Raw genomic sequence first — 23,534 nt, forward strand, 5'->3', positions numbered from 1 at the left:
TTCTTGTCTTTTCATTGTGTTCGAGTGTGTAGCTCTCTGAGTGTGTGTGTGGGGGAAATAACATGGTTTTGTAGCTGAGCAGGTAAGTCTATAACACTTAATATCCTTTACAGTCTAATAATAATAATAATAATAATAATATAATGTTTATTTATAATTCCCTTTTAGCAAAGGGCATAACAGCAAGCTATCAAGGACAGACGGTAGGTAATACAGTGTTCCCTCGATTTTCGCAGGGGATACGTTCTGAGACCGCCCACGAAAGTCGAATTTCCGCGAAGTAGAGATGCGGAAGTAAATACACCATTTTTGGCTATGAACAGTATCACAAGCCATCCCTTAACACTTTAAACCCCTAAATTTCAATTTCCCATTCCCTTAGCAACCATTTAGATTATTACTCACTAGGGTTATTTATTAAAATTTATTTTTTTAAAAATTATTAAAGGCGGACAAAAGTTTGGCGATGACATATGATGTCATCGGGGTGGGAAAAACCGTGGTATAGGGGGGGAAATGCGAAGTATTTTTTCATTAATATTTTTGAAAAACTGGTATAGGCTTTTCGCGAAGTTCGAACCCATGAAAATCGAGGGAACACTGTACACATAGTACGCTAGGTTGGAAAAATGGAAAACAGGCCCTACATCCAGTATTATCTGGCTGCAATGCAGAAGTTATACCCATGTTTTATTTATAAATCAACAACTATTAGTTGTGTTAAAAAACACAACTAATAAAACCACAACACTTGTTAAAATAGTGGAGAAATACACAAAGCTGCACAAAAAAGGCTGGTCTCGGAGTGAGTGCAACATCAGGCAATGGGTGTATGTTTTAAATTCCCCATGCAAAAATTGCTTTTGATTTTTTTCCCCCTCTGAAGAATCAATTTGCATAATTCAGCTGCCAATCCTACCTGAAAGCCAAGCATAATTACGTTACACTCGGTTTCAAAGTCGTCTAATAGTTGTTGATTTATAAATAAAACATGGGTATAACTTATGCATTGCAACCAGATAATACTGGATGTAGGGCCTGTTTTCCATTTTTCCAACCTAGCGTACTTCAGAGACATCTGACAGTCCCAGTTCATTTATTTATTCAATTTTTTATGTTGCCCTTCTTAGACTCAACCAACCAATAGTTTGCCCAACCCACCATCTGGATTGGAGAGAGTCTTCGGAGAGGGGCGGCATACAAATCCAAATAATAAATAAATAAAAGAATGTGGTAGCCAACCAAGAGTAGAAACCTTTGAGATAAGCCTCCTGGTTTATCAATTGTGGTACCAAACTGGTACTGATGGCCAGCTTGCTACACCCCTGAACCACTTCCCCAGCTGCTACTGCTTGAAAGTTGCTGAAACATAACCAGGGATGGGCTACCGCCCGGACGGGGAAAAACAAACATAGTGGGGTAGCAAAAATGGAGCTCTAACCCAGAGCAGCCAATTTGCACTGAAAGATGTTGAAAGAAAATGCATAAGCCATGCCCACAGTGTGGTAGTACAAATTTTGGTAGCCCTTCACTGAACGTAACCCTCTGCATTGCAAAGGCTTCTGCACATGTGCAGAAAGTCAATACCAGGATGTGACGCCCTTCCAAACCAGGAAGATAAGAGAAACCCACCCTTGACTTGCTCCCATAACTGCTCATCCTTTGAAGATGCAGGGAAGCATCAGACAACCTTTATGAACCATGTAAGCATTGATGGATTCCACCTGGTTTGAGCTGGAGCCAAACAAATAAGCATTACTCTGCAAGGACTTGGAAATTTAAAAAAAGAGTTTTGCTTTCCCTAGTTTCTAAGTTTTATATCCTTAACTTCTGCCAAAAGAGATTCTGAGAGTGTTGGGAATTTATTTCTCATCGCAATGGTTCTGGAAGTAGCTGGTTCAGAAAGAGATTTTCCCTCGTAATGCAAATTATTTAGTTGAACTTCCTTGGCGCCCTCCTTGTAGAGTAGAACCAGACCCTGGGAGGAGAGATTTGTGTCTGGGGGGGGGGGTTCTCCATCAAGAAGGAATGGGGAGAAATTTAATATGATTGAGTTACTTGTCTGTACAAAGTTCACATTGGGGTTTTTTTTCCAGTTATGAGGCACAGCTGGATGGGGCAAGCAATACATTAACCAGTTTGAAGAGCTATGCAGGTGGGGGGGGGGGATGCACCTTGTAAGAATCTGGAAGTGGTAGCCAAGAGGCCTGGAGAACTGCATTTGGCTCATGAGTTAAGCATTTCCAGCTTCTCTTAATATCTTGAGTAAGGGAGGTGTAGGGGTTGGGGAAACACCAGCAGGTGGGTTTATTCATCCAATCATTCAGTTTGAATTCTGTCTGGTTGTAGGAGCAAAACCGACAAAATATGAAAATATTATTATTATTATTATTATTATTATTATTATTATTATTATTATTTATTAGACTTATATGATGCCTCTCTCCGGAGGGGAAAATATGTAGGCGTAAAACCAACAAAATATGAAAAATTATCTTGCACGTAATAATGTGGCAGTCCAAATAACCAATATAAAACATTACAAACCGGAATCCCACCCACCCTATCCAAAGTCCTGGGTAAATAAACCAGGTTTTTCAAGGCCTTCCAGAAAGTCATCAGGAAGAGGGCCATGTGGACCTTGGGTGGGAGGCAGGGGTGGGCTACTGCCTGGATGCGGGGAACACGGTGGGGTAGCAGAAATGAAGCTCCACCCCGAAGCACCCAATTTGCACTGAAAGATGTTGAAAGAAAATGCAAAACCAATCCACAGTGTGGTAGTAAAAATTTTGGTAGCCCTTCACTGGCGGGAGGCCTTCTAAAGGGCAAGCCAGCCTTTCTGGTTCCTGAAATACAACATACTTAAAATGAGCCAGTCTACTGGGTCACATTATGCAGGCTGAAGCCAAATAAGACTGTTTTTCCCCCAAATAACCAGGTTTTGCCACATAGGGCTTTGTAGGTAATAACCAGCACCTTAAGTTGGAGAAAAGGAATCCTCAATCTGAGTATTGTATTGGCAGTTCTGTGTTAGCAAAAACCTCAGAAGAGAAGGATTTAGGGGTAGTGATTTCTGACAGTCTCAAAATGGGTGAGCAGTGTGGTCGGCCAGTAGGAAAAGCAAGTAGGATGCTTGGCTGCATAGCTAGAGGTATAAAAAGCAGGAAGAGGGAGATTGTGATCCCACTGTATAGAGCGCTGCTGAGACCACATTTGGAGTACTGTGTTCAGTTCTGGAGACCTCACCTACAAAAAGATATTGACAAAATTGAACGAGTCCAAAGACGGGCTCCAAGAATGGTGGAAGGTCTTAAGCATAAAACATATCAAGAAAGACTTAATGAACTCAATCTGTATAGTCTGGAGGACAGAAGGAAAAGGGGGGACATGATCGAAACATTTAAATATGTCAAAGGGTTAAATAAGGTCCAGGAGGGAAGTGTTTTTAATAGGAAAGTGAGCACAAGAACAAGGGGACACAATCTGAAGTTAGTTGGGGGAAAGATCAGAAACAATGTGAGACAATATTATTTTACTGAAAGAGTAGTAGATCCTTGGAACAAACTTCCAGCAGACGTGGTTGGTAAATCCACAGTAACTGAATTTAAACATGCCTGGGATAAACATATATCGATCCTAAGATAAAATACAAGAAATAGTATAAGGGCAGACTAGATGGACCATGAGGTCTTTCTCCACTGCATCTGGAAGGAGAGTCCAACATGGGTATTTAACCAATCCGATTGGTAGAGACTGAGTAAAAATTTACATAATAAAAGTTACCGCCCCCTTGCGGTCCCCCCATGAGCCCAGTTTTAAAAACTCAGTCCCAGAGTAGAGACATACTGAGTTTTGCTGAATAAATTTTAAGGTGTTATTACCAGTTTAATCTTTTTTCTTTTGTCTCCTTACAGATCTGATCAACGTTGGAGGCAGGGGTCTCTGTCCTCCGCGGACAACACCCCCAACGATCTCCTTAGGGGCTGCTTCCCCCCGAGGGAACTGCCCCCAAGAGGAGCACCTCAGCCCGGAGTCCCTGGCCTCAGCGGTCAAACAAGGGCTGCGAGCCGAAGGTGGGGGGGTCCGCCCCCCCCACTGGGAGGCTCGGGGAGAACGGCGACCCCCGGAGGGGTTCGCAGGCAGCGCCGGAGCCCGAATCAGCTGTGAAGCGGCGAGGAATGCCGCAGAGACTTCCGCTGCCGCCGCCGCCGCCGCCGCCAGCGCTGGGATCGCCGCGGCTGGACTGGGCGAGCCCTGGAGGGCAGAGACCGGGCTGGGAAAGCCCGAAGAAGCGGCGAAAGGGGGGGTGAGCGCAAAAGACCCGCGAAAACGCTGGGCAGCGCCATTTTGACTACACCCCCCCACGGAGCGCAGGAGCGCCATCCGGAAGGGCTTCCGGCAGCTGAGAGGCGCGAATTGGGCTACGGCTCTAATGCGCAGCCGCAAGGGCGAGGCCAGCATCGGCAGCCATTTTTTCCTTCGTGACGAAGCTGTTGAGAGGCAATTTTCTCGTGATACTCCTATTATAACACCGGAGCTGTGAGTACAATGGAGGATAAGCCCAATACCGAGAAGGCCAGCTCCCCAGTGGTGAGCAAGGAGAAGGCTAAGGGGAAGGATAAGGAGAGGTCAAAGCCCTCCCAGTCCCCTGCTTCGGTGGCCTCATTAAAAGAGGCAGAAAAGCGCATAAAGGCGCTAGAGAAGAAATTGGAGGCAGCCTTGCACCCCTCCCCTTCTCCAGTACCTCTGACTCAGAGGCAGCCAACCACACCTGAACCTGGGACCCCCCAGTCAGCCTTTGGACACCTGGGACCCCTACAGGAGGGTGACTGGTCCCCAGAGGGACAGTTCATGTCATTGCCACAGGCCCCGTCTCCAGCCTTGTCCTGGACTAGACCTGAACCTTCCGGGCTCCCAAGGAGGGGCACCCAGGCACCTTCTGCCACATTTACACCCACAGCGGCGGGGCTGCGCCCCCAGACTGGTTCGTGGCAGCACATGGCTCCAGAATTACAGGAGATGTTTGCAAATGTCTATGCTCAAGGAGTAAATGCCGGGACAGGCCAGCAAGTGAACCGACCTCAGACTCAGGCAAGAAGCCTTTGGCCAGTACCGCCCCCCTCGGGTTTGGGGTCTCTCTCAGAGGATCCGGACTTTGGCGAGGACAGTGATAAAGAGTATGAGTTCTCAGAGGATGAGAACACCCCAGAACAGCAGCCAGTGGCCGGACTGTTTAAGCCCACGCTGTTTCGGACTCTGCTTTTTAAGGCAAAGCAGGTAATGGACCTGCAGGGAGCGGCTAAGACACCAGAAGCAGAGACCGGCAAGACATCTGCTTCCCTTTTGAGAGAACCCCAACCCGAGTCGGACCACATCCCGGCATCGCATATCTTCGTTGAGGGAGTCAAAAAGCCCTGGCAACACCCCGCAGCGGCTCAGGGCCCTTCGAATTTGGAGCGCAAGTTCTACACATTCGACGATGAGGTGGAAAAACTTTTGGAGTTTCCCCCCATTGACCAGCCAGTAGTCACGCTGGTTTCCAGTGCCCTTGTACCGTCAGAGACAGGGGAGAGCTTGAAACCAGAGGACAGAAAGGCGGAAACCCTATTACGCAAGACCCACCAAATGGCGGGCTGGGGTTTCAGAGCGGCTGCTGCGGCCTCCTTCTTCAACAGGGCCTCCATCATGTGGCTCCAGGAACTGCAGTCACGCCTTGGCCCGGAGGAAGCCAGACTTCGCCAGGATATCAGCAAACTACAGGCCGCAGCTGAGTTTTCCGCCGACGCCACCCTACACGCAGCTAAGTTTGCCAGTAGGGGCATGGCCACTACGCTGTCGTCGCGCCGGCTTTTGTGGCTGAGAAATTGGCCAGCGGACTTGAAATCAAAATGGCGCCTGGCCTCAGCTCCACTGCAGGGATCGATGCTCTTCGGTGACATTTTGGATAAAGTCCTCATAGAGGACAAGGACAAGAGGAAGGTCCTCCTTAAGTCCAATAGACGCCAGGACCGTCGCTTTACTCCCTACACCAGACGGCAGAACCCACGTTGGGATGCTTCTACCGGACAAGGACAGGCGCAGAGAGGTTTTCACCAGAATCAGTACTCCCAGCAATCATTCAGGAATGATCGCGGATCTTATCAGGATCGTCCCAGAGGCTTCCAGCAGTCCAGGCGGCCCTTTCGTGGAGGCAACCAGAGGGGATATCGTCGTTCCAAATGACTCCTCCGGGCCCCTACCTCTAGGAGGGAAGCTGCAGCACTTCAGCCCCTCCTGGCTGCTCACTTCCTCGGACAAGTGGGTTTTAGCCACCGTATCGGAAGGACTTCGTCTGGAATTCATGGGGCCCCCTCCTCATCGCTTTGTAAGTTGCCCGAGGCTTCGGGACCTACACAAGAGGCAGCAGATCCGCAAGGAGATTGCCCATTTACTGGAAATACAAGCCATCGAACAGGTACCTCAGCAGGAAGTTGGCAGGGGATTTTACTCCAGGATCTTCCTGGTACCCAAGACTTCAGGAGGATACCGAATGATACTGAATTTGAAACAACTCAACATCTACATCAAGTACAGGAGGTTCCATATGCACTCCTTACAGACTATTCTTCCCTCGGTACGGTCCAGGGACCTGTTGACTTCAATAGATTTAAAGGAGGCCTACCTCCACGTACCTGTACACCCGACACACCGGGAGTTCCTCAGGTTCTGCTCAGAAGGCGTACATTACCAGTACAGGGCAATGCCCTTCGGCCTCTCCTCGGCCCCACGGACTTTTACCAAGTTGCTGGACGCCCTGACGGCCAGTCTTCGGTCTCATTCTATCAGACTGATGGCCTACCTGGACGACATAATTATTTTGTCCAGGTCTCCCAGGCAGGCCAGAGAGGACTTAGCCAGAACAATACGGACCTTAGAAGCGCATGGCTTCACTATAAACGTGGAGAAAAGTCAGCTGTCTCCAACAACCAGACTACAACATCTGGGTTCCATCATCGACACCATATCAGGCAAGGTAACCCTCTCTCCCGAGAGGCAGGAGAACATTCATCGCCTGGTTGCCGGCTTGATCCGCCTCAGACGGGCCCCGATGGCGCTATTGTCAAAGGTGCTAGGTACGTTGGTGTCAGCCATAGGTATAGTTCCCTGGGCCAGACACCATATAAGAGGCCTTCAGTGGTTTCTTTTGCCAGCCCAGAGGGCCAGGGTCAGTCACTCGCAAAGGATTATCTTCCTACCAAGGAAGGTCAAAGAGTCGTTGAAGTGGTGGCTCACCGCAACAATTCAGGAGGGTTCCCCCTTTCGTACCCAGGACCGTCTCATTCTGACCACAGACGCCAGTTTATACGGGTGGGGTGCCCACCTGGGACGTCATATGGCCCAAGGACAATGGACAATAGAGGAATTGGCTTCGGTCAATATCAATTTCTTAGAACTAAGAGCAGTGTTCCTAGCCCTGTTGGCCTTTGCCCCCCTAGTAGAAGGCAAACACATACTTATCTTAACAGACAATGTAGCAACCAGGGCCCACCTGAATCATCAGGGGGGCACGAGGTCCCAACGTCTTATGGAGGAAACTATGAGGCTCTTCACCTGGGCCGAGACCCATTTGGCGTCACTGACCGCGGAACATATCGCAGGGATCAGCAACTCCACAGCGGATTGGCTCAGCAGGGCTACCCTGGATCCGTCAGAGTGGCGACTCGATCCAGACCTGTTCTACCAGTTGACCCAGAGGTTTGGGGTCCCCCTAGTGGACCTATTTGCCAGCGGCCAGAACACTCAGCTTCCGAGGTTTTTCACACGGTTTCCGGATCCAGGAGCAGAGGGGACCAACGCCCTACTGTCACCTTGGCCTCCAGGTCTCCTGTACGCATTTCCCCCCGTGAATCTCATCCCGAGGGTGGTGGAAAAGATCCTTCACGAGGAGGCGGAAGTGATCTTACTAGCGCCATATTGGCCACGTCGCCCGTGGTTCGCGGACTTGGTGGAACTTTCAGTGTCACCCCCGTGGAGGATTCCAGATCGGATCATCTCGTTGAGCCAGGGGAATCTGAAACACCCAGATCCTCAGTGGCTACACTTGACAGGTTGGCACTTGAAAGGCATAAATTAAAGCAGTTGGACTTACCAGAGAAGGTTATAGATACCATGCAGGCTGCCAGGCGCCCATCGACTTCACGAATTTATCAGGCGACCTGGGCTGCGTTTTGTAAATTTTGCGACAAGGATTTACAGGATCCTAGGGAAGCTTCTGTAATAACTGTTTTAGAGTTTCTGCAAGCCGGGGTGGAACGTGGCTTAGCTCCTAATACTTTGAGGCGACAGGTGGCAGCCTTAGCCACCATGATTCAAACTCCAGAGTCTCGTCCCTTGGCTCAGCATCCTTGGATCAGAGATTTTATTAAAGGAGCCACGAATAAACATTCTCCGCCTGTCAGGAGATTTCCATCCTGGGACCTCACGTGGGTACTTAAGGCTTTAACTAAACCTCCCTTTGAACCATTGAGGTCTATACCAATTAGGCTACTTTCCATCAAGACAGCCTTTCTTGTAGCTGTTACATCTGCACGCAGGGTGTCGGAGTTATCAGCGTTATCCGTGAGACCTGACCTCTGTGTCTTTTATCCGGATAGGGTAGTTCTTCGTTTGGACCCCACCTTTGTACCAAAGGTAAATACAGTGTTTCATAGGAAACAGGAACTTATTCTCCCAGATTTCTGCTCTCACGGGAGTCATCCATCAGAGCTACTGTGGCATAAGGTGGATGTCCGGAGAGCTCTAAAGATTTACATTAGAAGGACAGAGGAATTTCGTAAGTCTGAGAATCTTTTTATTTCATTTTCTGAATATAGGAAGGGACTTGAATTATCGGCGAAATCCATTAGTCGGTGGATTAAGGACTGTATCTCGGAGGCCTACAAGGCTGGAGGACACACAGTTCCAGAAGGATTGACAGCTCACTCAACCAGGAGTGCGGCGACTTCGGCGGCTTGGTCTACTCAAGCATCGATAGAGGACATTTGTCGAGCTGCAACCTGGGCAGCCCCTACAACATTTATTAGACATTATAAGTTGGACTCCTTTGCTTCAGCGGAAGCGGCCTTTGGCAGGAGGGTTCTTCAAAGAGTTTGTGTTTCTCCTAAGTCCCTAGTTAGACCTTCTCCCTCCCATGGGCTTTAAAGATCTTTGGTATATCCCATGTTGGACTCTCCTTCCAGATGCAGTGGAGAAGACCCGTTGTACCTACCTGAACGGTCTTCTCGATGCACTGGAAGGAGAGTCCAAACCCACCCGGTAGTTGAAGTTCAGGGACACCGGAGGTTGGGTTGGTTCCTGAGTTATTGCATTGGTCAATAAAAGTTGGTTATCCTCTTAAGTGCCTTTCGTTTTTAAAACTGAGCTCATGGGGGGACCGCAAGGGGGCGGTAACTTTTATTATGTAAATTTTTACTCAGTCTCTACCAATCGCATTGGTTAAATACCCATGTTGGACTCTCCTTCCAGTGCATCGAGAAGACCGTTCAGGTAGGTACAACGGGTCTTTTCTGCCGTCAGACTTCTATGTTTCTATGTCTCTAAGTTGCACCTGGAAGCACAGTCTAGATCACAGAGCAGAAAGATGTCCTGTTAACAGGCTGAGGCAATATTATCACTGCTCGTGGCATTGCATTGTGGATCAGTTGAAGCTTCGGAGGGGAGCTCCACATAGAGCATGTTACAATAATTGAGCTGTGAGATGTTACTGCAAGCCCCTCTGATCCAGGAAAGGATGCAACTGATGCACTGGATGGAGTTGTGCAAACACCCCCTGGGCCACAGCAGTTACCTTCTCTTCAAGCAGAAGCTGTGAGAGCTCCCAAGCCGTGTGCCATTCCTGACCAGGGAGGTGAAACCCTATGGAGAAGATGTAAAATCCTTGTGCCTGGACAGTCCCGACAATCACAGCCCCTCATTTATAGTAGGTCCGGTCTGCAGTTGTTTTCTCCCCAATTAGCCTCCAATTGATAAACTACACATGGAATGTTCCACCACCCACATTGGGCACATCTGCTTTGGCCTTGAGCATCTGCAGCAGAGTCTGCTGCCACGGTGTGGGGCACATGAACTGCCCATGTGAAATAAGTCGATGCCACCCTCAATGAGGTAGTGTGCTTAGTGACTGGTTGTCTTAAATGTACACCAGTTGATAAAATATATCCTTTTGCTGGCATTGCCCCACCAAAGACCAAAAGAGAAGTAGCAGCAGATGCTGAGAGAACTAAGCAAGAGAATGACATCCTTGGAACCAGTGAAGGGCTACAAATTTTTTTACTACCACACTGTGGGTGTGGCTTATTTTGTAGGTGTGGCTTACTGGCCATGTGACCAGGTGGGAGTGGCTTGACAATCATGTGACTGGGGGTGGCTTAAAGATCATGTGACCGGCTTAAAGGTGGCCAACCTGACGTCACTCACGTCAAGGGTTAGGGTTAGGGTGCCTGGCCTCTCCTCACCTCAAAGAGATACAATTTCCCTATCTATTACTGAACATCCAAAATATACTGTTTAATTCTATGTATATATGCCCTATGTGTACATACATATTACACACAGGCACTCAAAAATATACATTGTCTACTAAATAAAGTGTATCTACACACACGCATGCATAGCTCTTCTAAAATTATAACATTCAACCTCATTTACTTCGATAGGAAAAACATACCCTTCTGGTTCTGCATACCTGACCGTACCCGTAGGATCCCATCACTGCTCGGAACGGACATACTGTATGCTCCTAACCCGCTGACTCAGTACTAGGATCAGCATTATGGCAAAAACAAACATTCTTGCCACAATTGAATTAAAACATGGAAGAAAGGAAGCAAGGAATAAATTAAAGGAGGTTATGGCTGAAGGATCTGACCTCCCTTATACTACTTGGAGGGCCATGAATGGGTTGAGCGTTGGAGCTCCTAAGTGTAATATGCTCAAGCAGAGGCTCTTAGCAGATAACAACACACTGTGAATGTGGAGAAACGTAGAGCCTGGCCCATCTGCTGGTATATCGCCTACTACTTGAAACGTGTGCTGGTGGTGATTTATTTTTGGCCAAAAATAAAGTCCAGAAGGTGGCTTCATTCCAGCAGTTTAAAGTTTGATCTAGACAAGGAAGAGGAAGAAGCCTCCAGGCACTAGCACTGAATTTCAACAGCCTCACTTGGGTAGCCTGGGATCGAAAGTATGCAGTGGTGGGCAACTGCCCGGACGGAGGGGAACGCAGTGGGGCAGTGAAAATGGAGCTCCACCCCAGAGCACCCAATTTGCACTGAAAGATGTTGAAAGAAAATGCAAGGTGTCCTGCATAAGCCAGGCCAACAGCGTGGTAGTAAAAATTTTGGTAGCCCTTCACTGGTGGTATATCATCTCCATACTGATGAAATGAAAACGAGTAGCAGAGCCATGGGGAGTGACCTCACCCCCCCAACCCTCCCCATCTAGAACCATTTGCAAAGAAAGGAAGGCAACCACTACAATCTGATGCCCCCAAATCCCAACCGTTCCCAATCCAGCAGTTTCGTGGATCATGAGATGCTTCAAGAATATAGTCCCATTTCTGGCTATTGGCTCTTCATGCCCACAAGACGAGCTGCTCCGCCTCTCCGTCTACTGTCTTCTGCCTTTCATTTCCGAGCAAACCACTTTAATGTGGTTTAATGCCATATTCCCATTTTGTTGCATTATTGATGCAACCCTGCATTTCAGAAAAATCAATGGAAAACTGGGATGGCAGCAATAGAGAGAGGGCTGGCCTAAGAACCCTTGTAGCTCCTCCTAGTTCAAGATTTGCAACAACGACAAAAAAATAATAATAGATGCTTTCCCTACAAGTCATTGGGCACGGCCAGCTCTGTTTGGATCAAGCAGCTCACAGGCAGGCAGAATGCAAATATAATCAAATTCTGTAGAAGCTGGCCTGGATCAGAGGCTGCTCTGAATGGGAAGGACCATTTTCTCTGCCTGGCAGTCTCAGCCCTAGAGAGAAGTGGAAGTTATCTCCAGCAAATTCCTGGTAAGTGTGGCATGATTTATGGGGTGGTTGAAGCCCCTGCCGTAGGGGGAAGATGGGAAAAAGTGGGAGGAGATGGAGACCCTCCAGAAGGGATGGGTATCAAGCTAAGCTGATGGAAGTTGTTTTTTCCCAGGAGAAAAATCAGATTGAAGGAAGAAGTGGCAAGGTTTCTGAAAATGCGAGCGCTTAACTAGCAATTCAATCTTACACGTATTTGAGCCCCACCAAAGGTTGCAGCCCTAAGAATGCTCGAACGGAGCTTATTCAAGGCAATCCACTGAACTGTGTGAACCAAATTAGAATATATTTCTTTAAGCAAATTAAGTGTCTGAGATAGGTGCGGTTTGGTTGTGCTCATTGTCTCAAATAGGATCCATTTTAAATGCCCTCTGTTTGTTGGGATGTCATTATTTACAAGGTTGAAACTGGGGTATGAAGTCACGGTCAGAGACAGAATTTGGGCTCAGTTCCATGTGATTATGTGAAATGAGCGTTGGCACTCTATAAGGGACAGTTTTTGTCTGTAGCTTCTAAGGTCTATTAGTGACTCTTTGACTTTTCTTGGACAGCTCTGTATTTTATTTATTGAATCAATGTATGTGGCTGCCCATCTCATAAATGTGACTCTGAGCAGCTGACAACACCTTAAAACCAAAAAATATTAGCAAAGGATACAAGTCTACCACTGGTACCAAGGAAAACAGCAATTGATACATCATACCATGTAACCTCCCAAGTCAGGGCTCTGGAGCACATCCAGGTTTTTAATAGGTTTGAAAAGGCCATTGGAATGAGGACCAATCTGATCTTGGGGGCTTTCAGAGGCTAGGCCCTGGAATAAAGTCTAAATGTATTTCAAGAGGGATTGGGTATACTCAATCCAATCAAATGCATTTTTACTACAAGTTTTACATTTTGAACATTGCAAAATATCAGAACAAAAGCTAGGCGATCGGAAACAAAGGAAAGAGTACTTGAAGAGCAAACTTCAATACATGGTAGGAAGGCTACAACCAAGCTTCCTAAATAAATCTTCTGTTCAAGACAAAACAATGAGATCCGGCTTTTGCTTTGAAAAAGCAAATGGAAGATACGAAAAGCCGGATTAATCAACATGATTACAATGAGTGCCAAGCTCATTCTCAGGCATTTGTTTTGATAGCAGAAAGCTTTTCAAATTGGACTGACCACAATGATTCTGCTTTTTGTTACTTTAGAGCTGACAAAGCTCCTTCCGGGATATTAAAAGCTGTAGTATGTCTAAAATATGCACTGATGGTTTCAGACTTTATACCAGTTTGATGATCGTATCTTCATCCCCTCCAAGGCTGCTCATTCTCCCTTGGGCTTCTTTAACTTTTGCTGTGCCAGCATCTGAGTAGCAATCCCTAGAACAGTGTTTCCCAACCTTGGCAATTTGAAGATATTTGGACTTCAACTCCCAGAATTCCCCAGCCAGCATTTGCTGGCTGGGGAATTCTGGGAGTTGAAGTCCAGATATCTTCAAGTTGCCAAGGTTGGGAAATACTGCCCTAGCCTAGAGGACTATGCCAGAGCTAAATTATACGATACTGTCCCATATGCATAATTTTACACCACCCTCTTCTCTCCCCCCCCCCCCCAAATTTAATCAACCCATGTTAATTGAAGGCTATGGAAGAAGAAGGAGTTGTCTTATATTGTATATCAAAATATACAATTTCCCCAGTCCAATGATAGTTGATACAGTTTGACATTGGTTACCCAGAATTTTCAAAGGGTCCTAAACCACACTTGGAATGCATGGATTGTTCCTAGAATATTCTATATCAAAAGCAGGCATTCCACCACTGAGCAATGCCCATCCCATCTCTTGCATTCTCCATATCTTTACAGTGTTGCCTCAAAGGACTTGCTCCTCTTTTTTGGGGGGGGGGGCACTCCTTTCTTGCAGCTTCAATACCACTAGCCATTTTCAGTTAGCCATCAGGTTGGCCGTCCTATTAGTGCCATGCTAAGTCAGTCCCCAGTGCGATGAGTTGTGAAGTGGAAGTGCATGAGTGACATCACCAATCCTTCAGAAAGTATTTTTATTTTATTTTATTTATTTATTTTGTCCAATACATAATACATAGAAACATAGAAGACTGACGGCAGAAAAAGACCTCATGGTCCATCTAGTCTGCCCTTATACTATTTCCTGTATTTTATCTTAGGATCGATATATGTTTATCCCAGGCATATTTAAATTCAGTTACTGTGGATTTATCAACCACGTCTGCTGGAAGTTTGTTCCAAGGATCTACTACTCTTTCAGTAAAATAATATTTTCTCACGTTGCTTCTGATCTTTCCCCCAACTAACTTCAGATTGTGTCCCTCTGTTCCTGTGTTCACTTTCCTATTAAAAACACTTCCCTCCTGAACCTTATTTAACCCTTTGACATATTTAAATGTTTCGATCATGTCCCCCCTTTTCCTTCTGTCCTCCAGAGAGTTTATTAAGTCTTTCCTGATACGTTTTATGCTTAAGACCTTCCACCATTCTTGTAGCCCGTCTTTGGACCCGTTCAATTTTGTCAATATCTTTTTGTAGGTGAGGTCTACAGAACTGAACACAGTACTCCAAATGTGGACTCACCAGTGCTCTATATAAGGGGATCACAATCTCCCTCTTCCTGCTTGTTATACCTCTAGCTATGCAGCCAAGCATCCTACTTGTTTTTCCTACTACCCGACCACACTGCATACACATTGAAGAGAATAGATATGTAATAATATAAATAAAGAAAAGAATAAAAGAAAAGATATAAAAGTATAGGTGAACATATTTGAAAGGAAGAAAAGATAAATGAGATAAGGAGAGACAATTGGACAAGGGACGGAAGGCACACTGGTGCACTTATGCACGCCCCTTACTGACCTCTAAGGAACCTGGAGAGGTCAATCATGGACAGTCTAAGGGAAAAATGTTGGGGGTTAGGGGTTGACACTACTGAGTCCGGTAATGAGTTCCACGCTTCGACAATTCGGTTGCTGAAGTCATATTTTTTACAGTCAAGTTTGGAGCGGTTAATATTAACTTTGAATCTGTTGCGTGCTCTTGTGTTGTTGCGGTTGAAGCTGAAGTAGTCATTGACAGGTAGAACGTTGCAGCATATGATCTTGTGGGCAATACTTAGATCGTGTTTTAGGCTACGTAGTTCTAAACTTTCTAGACCTGGGATTGATAGTCTGCTTTCGTAGGGTATTCTGTTTCGAGTGGAGGAGTGAAGGGCTCTTCTGGTGAAGTATCTTTGGACATTTTCAAGGGTGTTGATGTCCGAATTTCAGTATTGTGCTGAGGATTCCTACAACAGCAATGCAAATGAGACATTACTGCAAGCAGTAAATTGCACCAAGCCCTATGAAATTCTTGTTTTAGATGGTTGGCTGTGTAGAGGGGATGTTTTTATTGAATTTATTTTATTTTTGTTTGTTTTGAAATCTTACTTGTGGGTTGTGGGGGAATGGCATGGAAAAGCATGAGTAGAATTTCTTGCACAACACAGAACAAAGCTTCTTAGAGCTGGATTTCTTGCATTTCATTCCCCAAACTAGGGAACATCATCAGTGCTCCAAAGATGTTACTTAGTTTGGGTAATGAAAAAATCTGTAAGAAAACCACCAAGTTTAAAAAGCATCAAGGGACCTCACCGAGTTATAAATAATATCTTCTAGAGATCCATAAGTTACATTTTGTGAAGTTATACACTGTATAAAAATAGAGAAATATGTCCCCACCCCTGAAGATGAGAGGTAACACAAGTAGTTTATCATTGATTATGTTACCTAGCTTAAATAGTGAAATGTCTTTATAAGGCCTTGGTAAGGCCACACTTGGAATAATGCATTCAGTTTTGGTTGCCACGGTACAAAAAGGATTTTGACACTCTAGAAAAAGTGCAGAGAAGAGCGACAAAGATGATTAGGGGACTGGAGGCTAAAACGTATGAAGAACGGTTGCAGGAACTGGGCATGTCTAGTTTAATGAAAAGAAGGACCAGGGGGGACATGATAGGAGTGTTCCAATATCTCAGGGTTTCCACAAAGAAGAGAGAATCAAGCTATACTCCAAAACACCTGAGGGTAGAACAAGAAGCAATGGGTGGGAACTAAACAAGGAGAGAAATAACTTAAAACTAAGGAGAAATTTCCTGACAGAACAGTTAATCAGTGGAACAGCTTGCCTCCAGAAGTTGTGAATGCTCCAACACTGGAAGTTTTTAAGCAGATGTTGGATAACCATCTGTCTGAAGTAGCGTAGGGTTTCCTGCCTGAGCAAGGGGGTTGGACTAGAAGACCTACAAGGTCCCTTCCAACTCTGTTGTTGTTATTGTTATTCCTATTGCTGTTGCTATTGCTATTGTTACAACCAAGCTCAGAGAGCACCAAGAACCCCTCATTTCAACCGTGAGCAACAAATATTCTCCTTTATCGATAACACAGAATAGGAGTGGGCAACCTATGTCCCCACCCCCATGCTGAACCACAGTTCCCAGCATTGCTCACCACTGGTTATGCTAGTTGAAGATGTTGCAAGTTGTAGATCAGCAACATTGAGAAAACCATCGATTGAAGCATACAATCAGAGTAGTAAATCATCATAACAAAGTAGATGAGTAGATTAAAAAAAAAAACCCAATAACTATGACAAAGCCAGATAGGGTATGCCAGAGCATGTGAAACAAAAGGAATATTCTGGACCTTGAGGGGAAAAATCAGCATTGGTTCAAGTCATATCTTTGGGAGAGAGTTAATTCCACAAGCAGCGGACTGACAAAAGGGAAGGATCGCTTTCTTCCTTAAGCACTTAAGTAGCTTTTAGTATTGTAACAGATTAGTACAAAGCAGATTACTTTTGCCTGAGAAAACATCTAAAGCTATTAAGGACACAGTACATAAACACCTTTGGCATTACAACAAAAACCCTCACCCCTCTGGAAATTCTATGAATATTTTGAGATGATAGGTTATCCTGCATGGAATACACCTTACCTGAACACCAGATTTCTTTGCTGGATACCACTGGGCCTTGCTCTCAGAACATCCTACAGATACACACACACGCCACTTGTGTTATTGTAGTTAACATGGAGCGGGAAAATCTGATGCAAGACCTGGATGGAGTTACTATATGGCTCTGTCGTTTATTGTTGTGGTTAGCTCTGGCCCAGCTCCTGCCCCAAGGACTGTGGATGTGGGGGAGACATCCACATGCTGCAGACCTGTTTTGCCCCCGGTGGAATCTGCTGATGAAGGCTCCTCTGACCAAGAAGGCATGAGTGACAGGGAGGAGGAGAGTGTGGCAGACAGCTCAGAAGGAGATCAATTATCTAGCTCCTCCTTGGATTCAGAACAAGAGTTAATGATACAGCCACGCATGCGGAGAATGATGCATAGGCAACAACAACTGAGAGATTATTATCAAAGAAAATGAGGCCACCTGTGGTTGGGTGAGGCTGTAGTAATTAGTGAGGCCGCTATAAATAGCAGCCTGTGGGTTTGACCATTGTGGAGGATTATCTGATGGTTGTGTTCGTGACTGCTTTACTGACTTTGACCTTTTGTGTGCTGATTTTTCCCCGCTTTGAAACTAAACCAGAGCAAAGTGTGTTTCACTTTGTCAAAAAAGAACGACTGTGAATTGCCTCACAGCTGCAAGCTAAGTATCACAGAACTGATAAGGGACTTGTACAAATTACCAGTTTGTTTGGAGACAAGTGCTCTTTGCTATCCCAAAAGAGGGCTTGGTTTAAGTGAATTTTCATTATAAAGAACATTGTTTTGAATTTCCAAACGTGTGTGTGTCTGAAATTTGTACCTGTAAATTTTTGGGAGGATTCTACCAGAGAGCTTGACAGAACATTTATAGAATCTAAAATTTGGTTGTATACACGTGAAATGCTTTCCAGACAAAATTCACAAACTGCTACTGGGCAACTTTATTGCTTCCAAAAGTTATTCCAACCATCGATGATTCTGGAGAAAATTCTTGAGCAGTCTAGAACTAATACCATCACTAGTATTAGCCCAGGGGCTGGCGGGAAGGCACTTTTTTAAGTAGAGAAAGAAGAGAAGCCATCCAAAGATGTAAAATTTTGCTATCGAGTATGCAGTGTGTCCTGTACCGGCTAGCAACCCAATACTGGATGAGACTCAAGGGTTTTGGATAATATTGCAGAGCTTGGCAGAGCCAAGAATTAGCCAATGTGCCTGCTAAATATTGTATGTGCATCTCTCTCAAATTGGATTGGGAGAAGGAGGCAGGAGGCCTTTCTCGGCTATGACCTTTAAACTGAATGTCCTGCTATGATTCATCCGAAGCATGTATTTAAGGAAACGTTAGGTATGAATAGAAAACTCATTGACCTTGCAGGACTGACCCACAAACAGGAAGGAGAGTTCTGCATCCTTCCCAAGTGTCTTTCCTGCATAGGCCCTTATGGGTGGTGCTGTTGCTGACCCATTCTCATGCCATTGTTTCTATGAAATATTGACTTCAGGAGGAAGTTTGCTCCTCTTCACTTCGCTCTATAAGGGAGTTGCTTTAGAAAGACAATTGCTTTTCCCTCATCTTTGCAATAGAAGACTCTCTCTTCTAGAGTGTGAAAGGCCTCACCGGATCTCTCAAGTCTGGACCTTAGCCAAGAGGAGAAAGGCTGGACAATTCTTTCCAGAGTCAAGGCCAAGGCCCTGCCTTTTTCTCTGGAACTCCAGCTGGTCCAGACTAGTCAGTGTCATCCCTGGGGAATGTCTATAGTGATTCTCAACTTGACTTCCTTGGTTTTCTTTTCCTTTGACAATGTTTCATTTGTCATCCAAGTCCAGAACTGAAGAAGCTTCTTTATTTTTAGTTATTTATTTGTTTGTTTGTTTATTTACTTGTCAAAACATGTACAAGATAATAGGTATGGTATAAACATAAACAAAAGCAAAGTACCGGTAGGCAATGTTCCCTCTAATTTTTTTTCGGTGTGGGCGGAAAAGTATAGTGTCTGAGCGACACTCCCTTTGGGACTGGGCAGCATAGAAGTATAAATAAATAACTAAATAACTAAATAACTAAATAAATAAGAAAAAAAATCCCTTCTTTTTTTATTAAAAGAAATTAATAATAAAACAAAACCAAAATCTATTACTATTATTACTTCTTCTCCTCTTTTTCCATCCCTGTCTCCTCCCCCCCCTTTGTGTGTGTGTGTGTGTGAACTCTTGAACCATTTCCAATAAATGGTTCAAGAGTTCACACACACACACACACACACACACACACACAAAGGGCTGGAGTTTTTTTTCTCTGTTATTAATTGGGTGCTTTTTACCATATGCTTTAAATCAAGAGTCATTTCTCTCTCTTTCTCTCTCCCCCTCTTGCTCTTACGGGGAATGCTGCCGGTAGGTATAGGTCAGTGATGGTGAACCTTTCTTTCCTGGGGTGCCAAAAGAGCTTGTGTGCGTGCTATCGCACATGCATAAGTGCCCACCACACCCATAATTTAATGCCTAGGGAGGATGAAAAAAGCTTCCCCTGGCCCCTGGAGGCTGGAAACGATCTGTTTCCCAAATTCTGGTGGACCCAGTAGGCTCGTGTTTCGCCCTCCCCAGGCTCCAAAAGCTTCCCTGGAGCTGGAGGAAGGTAAAAACGTCCTCCCCACCCCCCTGGAGGCTCTCTGGAAGCCAAAAACACCCTCCCAGAATCTCTGTGCAAGCCAAAAATCAGCTGGCTGGCAAACACATGCATGTGGGAGCTGAGCTAGGACAAGGGCTTGCGTGCCAGCAGATATGGCTCTGCGTGTCACCTGTGGCACCCATGCCATAGGTTCACCATCACTGGTATAGGTAAATTTGGACAATAGGACAGTAGGACAGGGACGGTAAGCATGTGGTGCGCTTATGCACATCTATTACAGACTTTTTAGGAATTGAGTGAGGTCGACTGTGGACAGTCTAAGGTTAAAGTTTTTGGGGTTTGGGGAAGAACCCACATAGTCAGGTAGGGCATTCCAGGCACTGATCTTGGAGAAGTGAATCATTTTCAAAGAAAAAAAGTAGCCAAGAAAGTCCAGTTGGCTTTTGGAAAAATACCTTTGGGGCTGTTACGTGTGGACATATGGAGTACAGATTTGCATGGCCGCCGCTGATTGGATAATCTAGCGGCGGGAAAAATAAACCACTGTCCATGGCTAGCTAGGCTGCAGGGATACCTATAAAGGAGGTTCATATTTCTAACAGCTAAGGGAATAAAAAGGTGCTGAACTGTTCCCGCGTCTGTCTTCTTTCTCACCCACGTCTAATCCATGTCTTCAAGGCCTGAACAGGAGTCTGACTCTTGCTGGACTCCTGTTAAACTCCACCACCTGGCTTCTATGAACTGGGGAGAAGGCGGAAGTAGGAAAGATGTAGAGCCTGGGTGGCGCAGCAGGTAGAGTGCTGCAGATGACTGCAGATCTGTAGGTCAGCGACTCAAATCTCATCACCGGCTCAAGGTTGACTCAGCCTTCCATCCCGAGTCTACGGAGAGGGGCGGCATACAAATCTAATAAATAATAATAATAATAATAATAATAATAATAATAATAATCCTTCCGAGATGGGTAAAATGAGGATCTGGATTGTGGGGGCAATACACTGGCTCTGTTAAGAAGTGCTATTGCTAACATGTTGTAAGCTGCCCTGAGTTTAAGGAGAAGGGCAGCATAAAAATCAATCAATCAAACAAACAAACAATCAATCAATCTAATAAATAACAAAAAACAAAAAACAAAAAACAAAAAACAAAAAATAAATAAACAAGCAAGCAAGCAAGCAAGCAAGCAAGCAAGCAAGCAAGCAAGCAAGCAAGCAAGCAAGCAAGCAAGCAAGCAAGCAAGCAAGCAAGCAACTGGAGTCCGCTTCAATCTCCCCAAACACTTCACTTGGCTGTGCTGTCTCTCTCTCTCTAGGCTACATTCAGGTTGTGCTGTGTCCAGTACAAAAAGAATAGAGATGTGTACTGTAAACATCTGCACCACTTCCATTGCTCTGCATGCATGACTAGAAGGATCCTGCCATGACAAGAAGCAAAAGCAGGAAAAAAAGGGTGTGCGCATGTATGTGTGTGTGTTAGAGAGAATTGGCAGTGGTGCAGCACACACTTGCTGCAATGTTAATTCCTCCGTCCCAGAAACTGTCTATTTTATCCCAGGGGAAGGGCAGGGTAGACGTGCTTAAAGGCACCCCTGTAGGTGCTCCACAAAACATCTTAGCAATGCCTCTACATATCCAGGGGAAACAAAAGCTTTGGAATTGAACTTAGATCTACTCCTGGCAGCAAAGAGTCAAGGATGAGCTCAGAAAAGCTATTTCATCTGAATCGATACACGGTCCACCATTCCTTAAGCTCACAGAGACAGAGAGATGTGACGTCCATATGAGTTTGGGGGGGGGGGTTGTTCTAGATGTATAATTATCAAACTAGATAACATCAACAGTGCTCCAATGATGTTACTTAGTTTGGCAATGAAACATCTTCAATAAAATTAGATCAGAGAGCACCCAAGATACCTTATTTCAACCCTGACTTATAAATATTACACTGGTCAACAAAAATAAAATAAAATAATGTGCTGGCTAAGGATGCTAGCCAGATGAATACCTAATAAACAGATTCTTTCCCCTATTTTTCTCCCCCAAAACTTAGGTGTGTCTTATGCTCTGAAAAATATGGTGCATATTAAAATAGTATAATGTGTGGCAGGCCAAAGACCCCAATTAAAATGACTTCGGCCTGACCTCCACAGTCTCTGAAAATTACATAAATGCTGGGCATGCTTTTGAGAATAGTTGTTATTGGATGTTTGGTCTGTGAATGCTGGCATGCCACTCAAACATCATGGTGTGTCACCAGGGGTGGGCAACAGGCAGGACGGAGTGGAACACAGTTTCACCGGTGGAAATGAAGGTGCATGAACAGCTCCAGCTGATTGGCAGCTGTCACTTCCTGGATTACTGGTCTCGGCTCGGCTCTCCTTTTTCCCCCCTGCTGCTGCTGCTGTGTCTGTACTCCTTGCTTTTTTCCTCTTTCCTCCTTCTGGCCTTAGACGAGCTTCCCTCTCTCCTGCCCGGCTCCCCTCCAGCCTCACGCAGCCACCTCCCACCTGAGGTGCAAGCAGAAGGTGTGGGTGGAAGTGGCGCTGGCAGCATTTATGCTTCTGGCAGCACCCGTTCGCCTAACTACCCAGCTTGAGGCAGGGAGGCGACCCAGGAAGGAGAGCGCGGGAAACACAAAGCAAATTGTCACCCCAGTGAGCGACACTGGTAAGGTTGTAAATTGAGGACTTAACAGTTCACTTGAACGATGATGATCGTTCAAGACACTCCCACCCGGTCACATGGTCAGCAAGTCACTCCTACCCAGTCACATGACCATTAAGCCACACCCACAAAATAAGCCACACCCACAGTGTGGCAGTAAAAAATTTGGCTGCCCATTACTGTGTGTCGCCTATGACGTGTGTGTCATAGGCTCACGATTATAGTGTATAGTCATCTGAACTGCAATGGTAGAGGCAGTTTGGTATAATGGTTAAAACATCTGGCTAGAAACCAGGAAACCCTGAATTCTAGTCCTACCTTAGACATGAAGGTGACCCTGGACCAATCACTCTGTCTCAGCCCTAAGAAGGAGGCAAGGGTAAATTACTTTATATTCTCTCCACCTCCCCAAAAAATGTCCTTAGCATTACCAGGAACTCTGCTTCTCTCAAGAGTGCCTCTCTTATTTAAATTCACTTAAAAGTGTAAGTGGAAAACCCATGAGACTATACTTTTTTTTCCTCTTTGTCCATTGTGAGAACTTCGGCATCTCTTTTGGGAGCAGCTTATACACGGGTAAAGGAGGAAATTCATTTCATTTGGATTTCAATTTGCCCTCTTGAACCATCATGCAGACTTCAGAATGCATCCGTTCATGTGTTGAAATTCCCATCATTCAGAATTCGCTAGGCAATTCCAACTTTAAAAAGAAGCATGCCACACCGTAGGCTTATTTTAATAAGGTAAGGAAATGAAAAGACATCCCAAATTGTATTTCGATTAGGGAAATGTTCCTTGCAAAATGTTGACACACAATGTGAACTGTGTATATTTTGGATGCATGTTTTCCTGGTTGCAAACTGAATTAAAGTTGGGAAGATGAATTTAATAGTGGGCAGAAGGGGAACCAAACCAGACAAAATCGAAACAGACTGATATGTTAATTCCTTCGCTGAATCCATTCTCCTACACTATGCTTGACATACCGTATTTTTGAAGTATAAGATGCACTGGAGTATAAGATGCACTTTAGTTTGGGGGGAGGAAAGCAAGGGGGGGAAATTCTGCCTCTGCCTCCCAGAAATTTGTCTTCCAGCAAGGAGCAAACAGCACAGATGATATACACTGTTTGCCGTGTATTTCTGTGCATGTGTAACTGACCCATAGAA

The 23,534-nt window shown here is 45.3% G+C and overlaps 1 protein-coding gene across 1 annotated transcript in view; it reads left to right on the plus strand.

Annotated features, from left to right (window-relative positions):
• Positions 1-11,975: 11,975 nt before the first annotated feature.
• The window catches only part of AVIL (advillin), a 67,042-nt gene continuing 55,483 nt past the window's right edge, over positions 11,976-23,534 (plus strand). Inside the window, exon 1 of the mRNA XM_070740726.1 lies at positions 11,976-12,052. The gene's annotated coding sequence lies outside the window, so the exon portion shown is untranslated. The remainder of the gene's footprint in view (positions 12,053-23,534) is intronic.

This window comes from Erythrolamprus reginae, chromosome 2 (assembly GCF_031021105.1).
Source record: "Erythrolamprus reginae isolate rEryReg1 chromosome 2, rEryReg1.hap1, whole genome shotgun sequence".
NCBI classification, from domain to species: Eukaryota; Metazoa; Chordata; class Lepidosauria; order Squamata; family Dipsadidae; genus Erythrolamprus; species Erythrolamprus reginae.